At 42.7% G+C, this 15,456-nt stretch overlaps 1 long non-coding RNA gene and 1 other non-coding gene across 2 annotated transcripts; both read right to left on the bottom strand.

Annotated features, from left to right (window-relative positions):
* Positions 1-5,480: 5,480 nt before the first annotated feature.
* Positions 5,481-7,121, bottom strand: LOC115574458 (uncharacterized). The gene is made up of 3 exons (XR_003982494.1): positions 6,422-7,121; positions 5,769-5,915; positions 5,481-5,673 (listed from the first exon to the last, which is right to left on the bottom strand). It is a non-coding gene; the product is annotated as an uncharacterized LOC115574458 (long non-coding RNA).
* A 2,290-nt stretch (positions 7,122-9,411) lies between these two features.
* On the bottom strand, positions 9,412-9,575 carry LOC115574693 (U1 spliceosomal RNA). Its single transcript, XR_003982549.1, has one exon. It is a non-coding gene; the product is annotated as a U1 spliceosomal RNA (small nuclear RNA).
* Positions 9,576-15,456: the final 5,881 nt, after the last annotated feature.

Here is a 15,456-nt window from a genome sequence, read left to right as displayed (position 1 = left end):
TGCAAGCATGGCCACTGTTCTTGATATTTATTCAAAAACTTCTGGGAGACATGGACCCTCTTCTTTATGGCAGGTCTGCTGCCCTGTCCCTCCCTGTCTTCGTTCCCCTCATCTGCCATGGCAGCGGTTGCAAAACTTGCTGTAAAAGATTTGTTGGCTACATATTTAAACTGTATAAATAATCACATTCCTCCTTATATACAGGCCTACTCTATCTGCAATGGATATATATAAAGGCTAAAGTACACACACACACACACACGCATGCACCGCTGCCTCTTATTCCTCTTTTTTCTTTGGCGATGCATTGGGGTCATTAGGGGAACATGATCGATAGATTTGCTAAGAAAAAACACCTTGCAAATCTTTTTTTTTCCGTTTTTTCACTTAGACTTCGGCACGAATGTTTCCACGGTGAAAGTAACGTTATGCGTAACGGTTCACATTCACCAAAAGCTGGCAGGTCCACTGACACACACACACACACACACACACACACAGTTTACCTTTTTAAGCGCCAACTGCAGCGAGTGGGGGACGGAGGACGGAGAGGGAGGCAGAGGGCAGGATGACTCGGAGGCAGGGAGGAGGTGGGCGGGGATGTTACGCTATAGGTTCGGTAGACTCGTTATTCTTTTTCTACAATGATTGGCTGAAACTGCTTCACCACACAGCTGCATCGTGTTGTCAGACATGAGTACCGCACATGCACATTTGCCACAGAACTCACATGTCCGCAGCTTTTTGCGTAGTTTAGAGGGGCGACTCGTACCAGCGTAGTTAGATGTCAAATTGCATACTTGCTACGCAAAATGCGTACAGGTTGGCAGGTCTGCATTAGAACTGTCCCAGAAGATTATTTTTTAAACGTTTAATCTAGCGATTATTCAATTAGTCGACTAATCTAACGATTAATTCAACGTTACATGACCAAACAAAAGTAACACAGTAACTGTAACTGTCGTTGGTAACTTATATGAGGAAAAAAATACCGCAGTTGTAAGCAGAGAAGTGTCTGTCCTCCCGCCTGTCCTACCAACTCTTCGTCACATTTCTGCCCGAAAAACAGCGTGTTATGGAGGACTAAACCTGACATAAGTATAAATAAATAAATAAATGCATAAATAAATACATAAATAAATGCTGAAATAAATAAATAAATGCATAAATAAATGAATAAATAAATGCTGAAATAAATGTATACATAAAAGTATAAATAAAAGAATAAATGATTTTTATTTATTTCCACATTTCTGTTCACCTACATTTATTTATTTCTGTTCACCTACATTTATTTATTTCTGTATTTCTGTTCACCTACTTTTATTTATTTCTGTATTTCTGTGTCCATATGTAAATGAGGAGGGAGGAGGTCCTAACTTCAGTCAAAAGCATGATTGGTCAAATCGGAGAGCCAGACAAAAGCAAACGATTCCTGATCCCAAGCCTCGCTCTCTGTAACGTTTTAAACCAGCTCCAGTTAGCTTAATGGCCTCGACCAGTGTGACAGGTTAACTGGCGTTCATTTTAACTTGCGAGGGTCCCAGATGTGCTGGTGGTGTGGTTTGAGAATCCTGTATGGGGGAGAGGGGTCCTCAGCCATGTCAGCTAACCAGGAAAAACATTCTGCTCATCGCTCCAAGTCATGTATATGTGTATTCATTTTGACGTGGCTTGAACACTTCTATCCACACGGAGATGCCGGGGCTGTGACTTGCAAACCACTGTTAGACGAGCGCTACAGAGCACAAATCATCCAAAAGTGCATGTTGTCGGTCTCATATCTTTGTCGTGAATCTCTGTACTCTCAACCAACTCATGTGTGGAACAGTATTAAGCATTTGTTCACGCCGAGCGGCTCGAGAGCGGCGTGGACAACGCTGTTAGCTCTTATGTTAGCTGTTAGCAGTTAGCTTTTAGCTTTTAGCTGTTGGCTGCTCGCTGTAGCGCTGAGAGTGTAGCGTCCAGGTTAACTGTTGACACATGTTACCATTGAGAGTGAGATACATGTCTGGGCTTTCCTATGAACCATTGTCGCTACTGGTGTTTGTATCACAGGTTGATCTGGACGTCTCACGATTTGCCACAGCTGATTGACCTCACGCTGAGCTCGGGCTGGATGTCAACGTACTCTGCAGACTGTTTGACCAGCAGGCTGTATGACAGTGTACAGTTTTCACACTGACTTAGCTTCAGCTTAATAACGATGTATGCGGCTCGGAACGATGGCTTTAAGTAACCATTTGAACGCAGTGCGGAATGAAAAATACCCGATGGTAACCGGTGTCACAAGGTAACCTGGACGCTGCGCTACAGCGAGCAGCTAACAGCTAACATAAGAGCTAACGGGGGTCTCCACGCCGCTCTCGAGCAACTCGGCGTGAACAAATGCCTCAGCCTGTTCCACCCATGAGTTATTTTAGAGTACAGACATTCACAACAAAGATATGAGACCGACAACATGCACTTTTGGACAATTTGTGCTCTGTAGCGCTCATCTAGAATACACATATACATGACTTGGAGCGATGAGCAGAATGTTTTTCCTGGTTAGCGGACATGGCCGAGGACCCCTCTCTCTCCAGACGGGATTCTCAAACCACACCACCAGCACACCTGGGACCCTCACAAGTTAAAATGAACGCCAGTCAAATTCATTACTAAACCAGAGCTACATGAACAAATGTCAACAACTGCAGCTAACAGTTAGCTGAGCGGGCTTGCTGGTAGCATCAACATTCCTGTATAGTGTACAGGAATCAGCGCTGCTAGTAAGGCAGAAGTAGTAGACCCTCATCAAGTCCACTCCTGTAACCAATCATGCTCTTGACTGAGGTTAGGACCTCCTACCTCCTCATTTACATATGGACACAGAAATACAGAAATAAATAAATGTAGGTGAACAGAAATACAGAAATAAATAAATGTAGGTGAACAGAAATACAGAAATAAATAAATGTAGGTGAACAGAAATGCATTTATTCTTTTATTTATACTTTTATGTATTTATTTATACATTTATTTCAGCATTTATTTATTTATTTATGTATTTATTTATGCATTTATTTATTTATACTTATGTCAGGTTTAGTCCACCATAGTCTGTCACCGGCAAAAACCTTTAACTCACTCAATAGGTTGTGTTGATAGAAATCACTGTGATGGTCAACCCTCCCGACTGAGACTTCGCTGAACTTTCCCCCAGAAAACAGCCTCCGTCCCTGCAAGTGACAGAGTCACGCAGCGACCTGTTTACTAAGGGCGTCACGATTTCGATTTTAAATCGAAATTGACCGAAATCAAGTCAAAATCTCGAACTTCGAATTAAAAAAATGGGATCGTCGATGCTGCCACACCCCCATGTCACGTCCGGTCGGCTTGCCAAGCGGAAAAAAACACACACGGTAAGTGTTGAAGTGCTGCGAGTCAACCTCCTCTAACTTAGCTACTAGCTAAGCCAGCAGCTATTAGCTACAGCCAGCCAAACGATAGCATGGTGTTACACCATTCCTGTTCATCTCCCGGACTGTGGTCGGAAAGCACAGGGGAGATCCTCTCGGAAGGCGTCGGAAGGAGAGATCGTAAATAATGAACATGTTTAATATTTGCGACTAGAAATCTTGTAATGTGTGGGGTGTTCCGAGCGGAGCCGAGCACCCACAGCGTGTGATGTCACGTGTACCCGACCAACAGCCAATCAAGACGCGAGCTGAGTCAGCTGTGTTTCTCCGTCAGCCTTTTATTTACTTGTTACCATGGTTACCCACAGTACCGGGGGCCAGAGCGCACAGCACTGCTCTCGAAGCTATCTGTAATACTTCTGACAATTTTACTCACCTCCAACTCGCACTGTAACGCATACACAGCCCACACTCTTGCCATCTCCATGACTTTTTTAGCCAGTAATAGGCCTAAAACAACCACCACTGCATCTTCCAGTTCGTCCGCCATGTTTGTTTACACTAAAGTCACGTTTGACCACGCGAGATTTGCAATATTGCGCGTGAAGAACCAGATACTCTGCTGAAGAATCGGTTAGTGTCTGGTGTGCACTAAGGAGAACACCACACACTATAAGATCAGCAGAGAGAAATCTTGTACGATCTGTCTTTTGTTATCATCAAGTGTGTGGTCTCCTAATCTGTGAAGGTTTGAAAAATCCTGTAGTGTGTACCCGCCATTATACACGCACCTCATGCACCGCCCTATTCCTGAAACGGGCTCCGCCACTCTTATAACAAAGGAGACCCAACGACAGTATTTGAACCCCCTCCTCTTTCACTGAAGTCGCAGGTGTGGAAGTATTTTGGATTTCCAGTGAGTTATGTTGACAAAAAAGCCACAGTTTGCAAGCTCTGCAGAAACTAGATGGCAGGTTATTCTATTTAAGTTTCTAATTGACTGAAGATATAAATTATTGTTACATTTTGTTGTCAATAAATGTTTTAAATTTGACAATGTAGTGTGGTGCATTGCGAACAAAGGTCAGATATTATATATTGCATAAAAGTCTAGTCTAAAAATGGCATAGCAGCCTGTGCTTTAAAAAAAATAAATGTAAAAATCAAGAATCGAATCGAACAGTGACCTTAGAATCGAAAATTTAATCGATTCGAGGATTTGGAGAATCGTGACACCCCTACTGTTTACTGATGGCGATTACGTAATAATTAGGGGTGGTTAATTGGCCCAATTTCCCGATTCGATTCCGATTCCGATTATTGAAGTCTCGACTCGATTACAAATCGATTTTCGATTATTAACAATTATCGATTCAATTTTCAATTATTAACGATTATTGAGCTTCCATTTAACATCAGTCAGCTGCTGAATTATTTTACTTATCTTTTGAGTAATACCTCACAGCACCTTCAATATTGTATAGTGTAACTGTAATATCAAAATTATTATTTTTTAATTTGTTTTAAATGTAGTGTTTCACTGTTAAAAGAAAGCTGCCAAGCTCAGCAGCCGGACTCATGTTAGAAGCATTGTCGGAGATGAGAACCAGGTCATGTTTCTCTATTCCCCACTCGTCTGCCGTTGCTTTGAGAAAATCACACATATTTGCGCTTGTGTGGCTATCACCCATAGCTTTCGTCTGAAGTACGTAGGACATTAGCTTCCATTAACTGCTGACATAATGAGCTGTAACGGTCACATATGAGACTGTAGCTTTGGATGTCCAGGCATCGCAGGTTATTGCTACCCTGTGAGCAGAGTTGAGGGACACTTGCACGGAAAGGTTTGTCTTCTTGTAAAGATTTGAAATCCATTTAAGTGTGAAAAAGCTACGGGATGGCAGGGTTTTCCCTGGGTTTTTAGAGGTCTTAGGGGGGTGGGCAGCTGAAGAAGCGGAGTTAGCATTCCTCGGCCTTACATTTTTTTAAAAAGCTTTTTTTTAACCAAAAACTGTGCAATTTCACATAATTTTGACCACTATCATTACTATAGGTAACTAAAAAACAGACTCAATTTGCTTTAGTTGTAATTTACCCTTTATTTGCATAATTCACAGCCCCCTTTTGAACATTTTACTCTTCTGGTTGAATTGCTTCTGTAGAAGCGCCGAACAAACTTCTACATCTTAAAAGTTCCTGGCTGAGGGCCATCAATTGCCACCCGGCAGCAGACATCTAGGTGGCAATCTGTCAGCCTGTTTCGCAGAGGTGTCTTAACCGAAAAATGAGATTAACCTTAAAAATCAGCATCTTAATTTGTGTAATTTCCTTCTTTGAATAATAATATTTTCATATAAAATGTCTTACTAGCTTGAGGGCTGAGAAGAGTCTCTCCACATCTGCAGTCTGAACTGGGGCAGTGAGTGCTATAGCAGCAGCCAGACTCAGTTGAGGGAACAGCTCCATGGCATCTGGGCTTATCAGCCACTTCATGGCCTCTTCCAGAGTTTTTGACTGAAGAAAGAACAAAAACACACATTCTGTAACATTTCCATGCACTTGACAGTGAACAGTTCATTAGTTGTTTTAAACATCACTGTTTCAGATTGAGAGGTCTAATGTGGAGTTATAGACTTGGGTGGAGGTGTGTGGGCAAATCTATGCTTTCTGTCACGCTCCCTCACTTAGCTCCCTACCTCACTCGACCACAGCTATGCTAGCTAAAGTAACAGCATGCTATAGAAACATACTAACGCAGCAATGCCTTTTTATATTTTAACATTTCACATTGCATTTACATTTTTTATAACTAACAGTAAAGCGGAATAAAGCTATAGTAGTGCCCCATCGAAAGGACCAAGCAGTAGCTGACATTAGCAGCCTGCTCCTCTCCTCAGCGGTTGAGCTGTTGCTGTCAGAGACACAGGTAGCAGGGGAAAGTAATAACCATAACCGATGGTTTCGGCATATTTTCGGTTATTTGCCCAGCCTTAAGTGTAAGCTTGGCTAATGTTACTCACCAGGACTTCCTTGGTGGCATTCTGATGACAGACGTTTTCTGGTACTCCCTTAAATGCTTTTCACTCCGTGTTGTTGTGTCACGCGCACTCGCCTCCCTCCGTCCCATCCACTCACACACCGCCACACACACACACACACACACACACACACACACACACACACACGCCGGGTGAACGAAAATTTTTCTGAAAACAGATAGGTGTAAACAGGGTTTTTTTTTTAAACAGAGAAGGTGAAATGTCCATTTTTGGAAATACCCGGCAATGTGTAAAGATCAATGGGACGCAATGCGGCTCTTATTTATTTCTGCTCACCTGCTCAATTTTTTCTCTTAGGCGGGAGGCAAAAATGCTTGGGCGCCGCGCCTAAGTTGTATAATAGCAGGGAAAACCCTGGATGGTATAAGATATCTTGGCTCCAGACTGTGGACCATGTAGTGGAAGCCAGTAAGAGGAGGACTCCGGTTCGTATAACTATTTCAAACTTTATTTTACATTTTTTTATCGATTTTTGGAAATGTAATAATCGAATCATAATCGTCAATGTTATAATCGCGATTAATCAATAATCGAATTTTTTCACCACCCCTAGTAATAATGTACTTTAGCGCAAGAAAACATAACTCTTTCACCTTCCAGGATGTTTAGGGGGCCGGGTTCTCAATCACTACACATTATAAACGGTCCATGGTTTTAGATTGACAGGGGGGACACCTGGGAGACACCCCGACGTCATCATCATGACGTGTACTGTCACGTCTCTTTAGGCGCGGCAGCGCAGCTTTCTGTGTGAATTACATGGCGGTTTGTCTTTATTTATTTATCGCTCTGTGTGAATGACCAACGTCGGAGAATTGACGAACCACCGCTGCGGCGTTAACGCAGCGTCTCTCCTCCACAGGTACTACCACTTCCTGTTTGGGACGACACGTTGATGGAAATTATTCATGACGAATTTATGTTGTCGATTACGTCAACGCGTCGTCCCAGCCCTATTCACATTCTTGGCAAACGAGGCTTCCTGTCTCCTGATGAACTCCGCAGACTCAGGATTTCCATCCTTAAAACAAACTCCCAAGTGTGTTGCTGAGTTCGGGGTCGTCGACTGTCACTCTCTGCTGCACACATTTTAGTCACCTGATGCTTCAGTAGTACGTTTACATGCACATCTCATGCTGGTAAGAAATTCGAATTATTGGCCAAAGCATGTCATACCCCGGTACGATAGGGGTATGACATGCCATTTCAACTAGTGGTCACAGAGCCACCTCAACTAGCACGCCGCTCAGCTCTTCGACATGTTGGTACCCTGGTAGATGGCTTGGATCGCACAAATCCTCCACACAGGGATCAAGCTCAGAAACCACAACCTGATTGATGAGATGCAGACTCTTCCTCAGCAGAGTCAGATTGTCACTCTCACTCTCAAGAGCTGTAGCCCACATTCTCCTCCAGAGATCCCTCTGTGTCAGCCACCACCTCATCATCTTCATCCTCCACTGCTTGAAGGGTCTCGCTGGTCTAAACATAATGGTCTGGAGCACTGAATGTTTCTCATAATTGAGAGAACAGATTCTCCAACCCAATTTGCTCGTCCCCAGCAGGAACAGGAGGCTGGTAGTTTGGCTCCGCAACCTTGCCAAACAACTCCTGGCATATCTGGTTGATGCGGTGTATCAGAGGAAATACATACATCATGTGCTTCCTTGTTTTCTAGCCTTTGCCTCTAGCCTCTAGCCTTTGACGCTGGCTGAAACCCTGTCAGAATCCCAGCGGGCGATTCCACTGAGGTGATAAACCTGAAATGGTGATCTTTTCGGACAGCTGGATCAAACCTGTGAATCCAGTCAAAGGTGTCAAGCCGCACCATCATGCCACTGTCAGCCCACTCACTTGAACAGTTGCTCTAGAGATGACACACCATACTTGCAACAACAGCTGCGGTCCACATACATCAGTTCAGGAGTTGCCTCTCATACTCTTCTGTACCTTGCCAGCAGGCCTTCAGCCACTAGCCGCATTTTGTCAAGAGACTCCTCACAGGTGAGTATTAAGTTCATTGGTCACTTTGGCGCTCCGTTCTGCGGTGCTTTTTCCATCTCTGGAAAGTTTCTTGCAAATCTGATGATAAATAGAAAACAGAGAGACTTAACCATTTAGCACCAGAATCACCATGTGTGTAAAAATTAATAATATGCAACTTTCTCAGAGACATCTTTTATTGAGATGTTTATTGTATACACTTCTGTCATTAACTGATGATTATTTGTGTTCATCAAGCCATTAAAAACTTTTTATAAAAAGGCATTATCAAGGTGAAATTTATAGAAATACATCTCAAATGTACCACCTGAAAATAATGTTGGGCTAAGCAATTAGTGCTCACGGGACCAGAGTGATGTCATGGGTCAGTAGCATTGAGTCAAAATTCACATTGCTGCAGAGGAAAAACATACAGCTCCAAAATGAGGTTATTCTACACGTGATCCAAGAGGTGCACGCTGTAATTGTCTTTCATTTGTTTTAAATGTATTTCTAATGTTTGTAAGTGTGTCTTAAAATGGACAACAGTGATACATTTTCAGTAATTTCAGTACATATCTTTTGTGTTAACTAACGAGGGACTGTTTATCCACAGCGGCATCTTCAGAGACTTGAGGAATGACAGAAAGATCTATGTTTTGCACCCTGTGGACTGTTGGCCTTCAGATGATTTCAAAATATAATTAATTGGGAAACTCTGGAAAAAGTGAATAATAAAATATTGGCAGATTATTTTGTGACAGAGCTGTTGTGATTTCGCATTTATCAATTCCTGATTTACAGCATATTAATTTTGTGTACATGAGCATATGCTTATAACATTATCTCACTTTTAAATAATGGTATATTTTTAATTTAAAAAAAATGTAGGTTGATAGGAGCTAAGGGGAACTGAAAGCTGATATTGAGTCACTTTTCAGCTGATAGGTTTCCTTTATACATGTTATCAGGGGAGAGCGCGAACGCAGTCCCCCACTACCATAAATTATGCAGTCGAGATTCCCACATTTGGGGAATTCGCAGGGGTCAGCACAACTGGAGTGCAATAGCTGAGCCTCGCCCTGGGTGAACCACCTTCTTGATCATGGTATCTCCCCTGCCAGGTAAGTATGAGTTGTACAGATTTGAGACCAGTGTGTCATTCACACACATACCATGCTACCTAATGGCGCTAACAACCTATAAATGACCAAAACTAGAGGCTGATAAAGGATGTGTCAATGTTCAACTGTCTAATGTAGAGAAAACAGTTCTATGCTAAGGCTGACAACAAATATTCATATTATACTTGATAAATACTGGATCCATTTCCCATCATGCAATGCTGTATCACCACATGAAAAGCTACCCCCAGATTACCAGCTGTCTCTATTTTACCTCCAACATATGAGCCACAGCTCTACAACAAGTTCAAGTGAACCAAACTAAATAATACTGCGATCACAGGTTGCTTCATCCACTTTTTAAGTTCACATTAGCGGATTTAAATACACAATTCACATTTTTCCCTCATATAACAACAACTGCCCGATTCTTGGTTCCCTGCTCATGGCCAACCACTTCCTGTTTCTTTGTTAAGGGCTAATGGGCTACTGAAATTCCTGCAACTGCCATCTACTGGTCTGGAGAGTGAATAACTCTCCAGACCTAGCAAAATAGGATTTAAAACACGCTGTATAGTAGAATTTTAGGCAACACGGTTCAGCAGCACACCAAACTGCAGCACCCAATGTAACAAGAAAGAAAGTATGCATGTACTGTTATCATAATTATTATTAATAATAATAATAATAATAATAATAATAATAAAAATAACAACAACAATAATACACCCTTTTGGTCAGCTGCCTGATCAGAAAAAAACTCAAATTCAAGAACAGCTGTGACACAGATGAATTTAGTCACTGTACTTCCATGAAATTTATTTAATGGAAAATGGAAACTTATTCAGTCTGGAATATGGATAGGATAACTTAACAAAAAAGCTGCCATATTCCAAGGGAACAAATTGTATTCTTCTGAACGAAAGTGCATAATTCAACTGAACTCATGGATTAAAGCAAAAAAAAATCTTTTGACTGAAATGTTTTTTTCGAGCTGTAGCAAAGTCATATTACCCATTTGTAATTTGTGAAACATGTTACAGGGCACGTTACTTGACACGTGCTAAAAAAATAAGATACGATTTACAGCCTCACCACACACCATGTTCTCTAATGCCGACAACAAATTTAAATATTTTACCAACAGTGTTTTACTGGAGGATGATCCAAACAGCTGTTCTATTCACACTTAAAATGTTTTTTGTCTTTTCAATGTAATTTTCAATCTATGACATCAAACTGGGCCTTTTTTTCCCCAAGCTTCTCTCAAGTTTTACTCTTTCAAATAAATCTACAGAACCTTTCAGTACGCTATTTTTCTTCTTCTCATCATCATTATCATTAATTAATATTATTATTATCAATAACAATATTGTTAAAGTGAGCCTCTTATCGTTTAACAGAAAAATACATCGTACAAACAGCAACTTTTGCAGCCTTGTCAGTCTGATGGCAAGTTATCACCTTTCTGTCATCACTAACATACTGTTAATAATCAAAGAAGCTCTGAGGCTTTTCATTTGTGCCATATGTTATAATACAAGATTTCAGCACTGAGTTACAATCAGGCTACATTCATGATTTTGTACAGTCAAACTAACCAAAAACTTCTTATTGATTATTATAAAGTTTCAGGGCGTTCCTGTAACCATGGTAACTCACGGTGCCAGAGGGGAGGGAGAGACGCTGAATGAAGCCGTTTACACTAGGGGTGGTTAATCAGCCCAATTTCCCGATTCGATTCCGATTCCGATTATTGAAGTCTCGATTCGATTACAAATCGATTTTCGATTATTAACGATTATCGATTCGATTTTCAATTAACGATTATTGATCTTCCATTTAACATCAGTCAGCTGCTGAATTATTTTACTTATCTTTTGAGTAACACCTCACAGCACCTTCAGTATTGTATAGTGTAAGTGTAATATCAAAATCATTATTTTTTAATTTGTTTTAAATGTAGTGTTTCACTGTTAAAAGAAAGCTGCCAAGCTCAGCAGCCGGACTCATGTTAGAAGCATTGTTGGTGACAAGAACCAGGGCGCGTTTCTCTATTCCCCACTCGTCTGCTGTTGCTTTGAGAAGCTCACACATATTTGCGCTTGTGTGGCTATCATCCATAGCTCTCGTCTGAAGTACGTAGGACATTAGCTTCCATTAACTGCTGACATAATGAGCTGTAACGGTCACATATGAGACTGTAGCTCTGGATGTCCAGGCATCGCAGGTTATTGCTACCCTGTGAGCAGAGTTGAGGGACACTTGCACGGAAAGGTTTGTCTCCTTGTAAAGATTTAGAATCGATTTAAGTGTGAAAAAGCTCCAGGATGGAATAACATATCTTGGCTCCAGACTGTGGACCATGTAGCGGAAGCCAGTAAGAGGAGGACTCCAGTTTGTATTACTATTTCAAAAAAAAAAAAAAAAAAAAAAAAAAAAAAAAAATTTTCAATCAATTTTTGGAAATGTAATAATCGTATCATAATCGTCAATATTATAATCGCGATTAATCAATAATCGATTTTTTTCACCACCCCTAGTTTACACAGATACACTCCAGACAAAGTCCAGACTATAGTTATTTCACACATGTAGCACACAACAGGAGACTCTCCGTGTCAGATGAGTTCTCACGTGTTGACTAAACTCAAAAACTAATTGGTAATGTAGCAGCGCGATGAGTCCTTGCTAGCTAAGCAGCTAAACTTTAGCGCTGCTCCATGTTTAGATCCCGCCCTGTGTGGGTCAATACATTCAGTGCGTTTACATGCACAGCTTAGTCAGATTACAGCCATAGTTCGACGATGCTGCTCAGTCGGACAACTGCAATTATCCGAGTATACATGCCAGTGAGAAAATCGAATTACTGGCCAAAAGCACGTCATACCCCGGTACGCTAGGTGGCGCTGTACCCATTTCAACTAGTGTTAACGGCGCACCTCCGGCTGACCTCTTTACGTCACCAGCTGCCTCGGCATTCAAGAAAGGTGGCGTACGAAGAGCGAGACAAAGCTACATCTTTGTACACTTCGTATATGGTGTACATGATAATTACACAAACTAGGTGCACTCTGGCGCTCTTTCTTGCGGTGATTTCGGAGGAAAGCCGCCGCCGCCGCCGTCCGTCTACTTCCGGCTCACGGCCCCGGGGAAAAATCTCACGCCTGCGCAGAACGCAAAATCCGATCCGATCCGCTGGAAACGTATACATGCAGGAGTAATGCGACTTTCAATCGAATAATCAACGTGGTGTAATTAGACTATGAGAAATCCGATCCGGTCCGATTTTAGTCAGACTAAGGTGTATACATGCATCTTAAAAATCCGATCATATTCAGACTAACGCAGTAATTCGGTTTTCTTGAGTGTCATGTAAACACACTGACTGTCATTGGTCAGGCGCACACATGCTGTTAATCACACCATTGGCCGTAGAGTGTGACAATCTGTCAATAAACATCAGCCAACAGTTGTTCTCCTCCGATCTACATTGATCTCATAAGTCGCCTCTGTGAAGTTTGAATGACGGAAATCCGTCGTAGCGACGGAGAACTTTAATCCATCTGAACTTATTCAGTCTGGAGCTTCAGTACAGTGAGGTGAACACAACACAAATACAGTAGAGCAGAGTAGCACTCACACTCATCGGTGAGGAAGTTTGTGCGCACCACTAAACAAAACTAATGTTTCTGCTCCGTTTGTTGTGGTCCCACTCACTAAAAAGTCCGGGCGGTGTGCCCTCTAAGGCTCCGGTTATGTGTTTTTTGTTCCTGTCTTGCAGCAAAGCATCGACGTTAATTAATCGATGCCAAATCGTCACGTGACGCATCGCGATGCATCGCCACATCGATGAATTGCACCCACCTCTACCATCCACACTTCAGCTCACCTGTTCAGCTGCTACCAACAACGAACCCTGGGTTACTAGCCACCGAAAAGCCTTACTCAATGAGAAGAAGGGGACATTTAGGTCAGGAAACCGAGCAGAGCTCAAGCTTGTTCAAAGAGAACTAAAACATAGCATCAGGGAGAGTAAGGACAACTACAGGAGAAAACTGGAGTACAAACTGGAGAAGAACATCAGCAGGGACGTATGGAGTGGGATGAGGGAGATAACTAGAGCTTCCCAAATGATTATTTTTCAAAAGATGAATCTAGCGATTATTTTTTCGATTAGTCGACTAATCTAATGATTAATTTAACGTTACATGACCAAACAAAAGTAACGTAGTAACTGTAACTGTTGTTGGTAACTTATATGAGGAAAAAACATACCGCAGTTCTTGGCGGAGCAGCGTCTGTCCTCCCGCCTGTCCTACCAACTCTTCGTCACATTTCTGCCCGAAAAACAGCGTCTGTCACCGGCAAAAACCTTTAACTCACTCAAGTGGTTGTGTTGATAGAAATCACCGCGATGGTCAGCCCTCCCAACTGAGACTTCAGTAAACTTTCCCCAGAAAACAGCCTCCATCCCCGCAAGTGACAGTCATGCAGCGACCTGTTTACTGATGCCGATTATGTAATAATGTAATTTAGCGCAAAAAACTTAACTCTTTCACCTTCCAGGATGTTTAGGGGGCCGGGTTCTCAATCACTACACATTATAAAACGGTCCGCGGGTTTAGATTGACAGGGGGACACCTGGGAAACACCCCGACGTCATCATCATGACATGTACAGTCACATGTCTTTAGGAGCGGCAGCGCAGCTTTCTGTGTGAATGACAAACGGCGGAGAATTGACGAACCACCGCTGCGGCGTTAATGCAGCGTCTCTGTGTGAGAGGGGCTATTCTCAGCCTCCACAGGTACTACAACTTCCTGTTTGGGACGACGCATCGACGCAAATTATTCATGTCGACGAATTTATGCCGTCAATTACGTCGACTACATCGGCGCATCATCCCAGCCCTAGAGATAACGAAGTAATGAAGAATGAGCAAATGAGTTCAACCAGGTTTTAAACAGGTTTGACTCCAGCTCCTGCAACCCCAGCTGCCCCCTTGCTGCGCCTCTGAGGGCCGTCCACACGGGCGAAAACAATCTTTTTTTTCTCCGTCTTCCTCGTCATCGTTTTAAGAATATTTGCGTCCACACGGATCCACTGAAAATGACAGAAAACGCTGTAGTTCATATTCCAGGCCTCTAGGTGGCGCTTGACATTCACCAAAAATGGAGGAAAAGACACGGAGAATGCGTATTAAGCTTGCGCGCTGTAAACAAACAGACAGTAGATTGAGAAACCGAACACAACAAGAAGAAGATGAAAATGGCTAGCGCAAGGAAACCAGAATCGTTTGTGTGGACAGGTAATGAGGTCGAACTGCTGCTGCGACACACACTCAACTACAAGGCATGTAAGTTGCAAGAAAGGCTCAATATCTTCTGCGGCACGAACACGAGCATGTATTCCGCTATTGTTGTTGTTGTTGTTATGGGACGTCGCGGGGTGGGGCGATGGCGTCATCATTTTGGAAAGTATGCGGATTCGCCGTCCACATGAAAACAGGAGGGCTGCATTTTCGGATTTCTCCACCCTGAGACCCGTGCGTGCGTTTTCAGGCGCTGCGTTTTCAGGATCCGTATGGACGGTCGGCCAAAATGATGCAATACGTGTGCGTTTTCGAAAAAAAAAAACGTTGTCGTCTGGACAGGGCCTGAACAACCACTACAGGACACAACTCCCACAGCCCCACACCAACCCCCGCAGCAGCCACCAGTTATCACCACCTCCCTCATCCCCATCCCCGATGTCCCCCACCGCAGACTCTCTCATACCCCCTCCCCCAGTACACTTGCACACCACACAGTGCCCCCTACCAACTCCCACAGGAGACACCACTCAGCACCACCCCTCACCCCCTTCTGTCATCCACCACAAACCATG

The sequence above is a fragment of the Sparus aurata genome, chromosome 22 (assembly GCF_900880675.1).
Source record: "Sparus aurata chromosome 22, fSpaAur1.1, whole genome shotgun sequence".
In the NCBI taxonomy this organism is placed as follows: domain Eukaryota; kingdom Metazoa; phylum Chordata; class Actinopteri; order Spariformes; family Sparidae; genus Sparus; species Sparus aurata.
The sequence above is the reverse complement of the archived record's forward strand: the minus strand, read 5'-3'. Positions and strand labels throughout refer to the sequence as shown.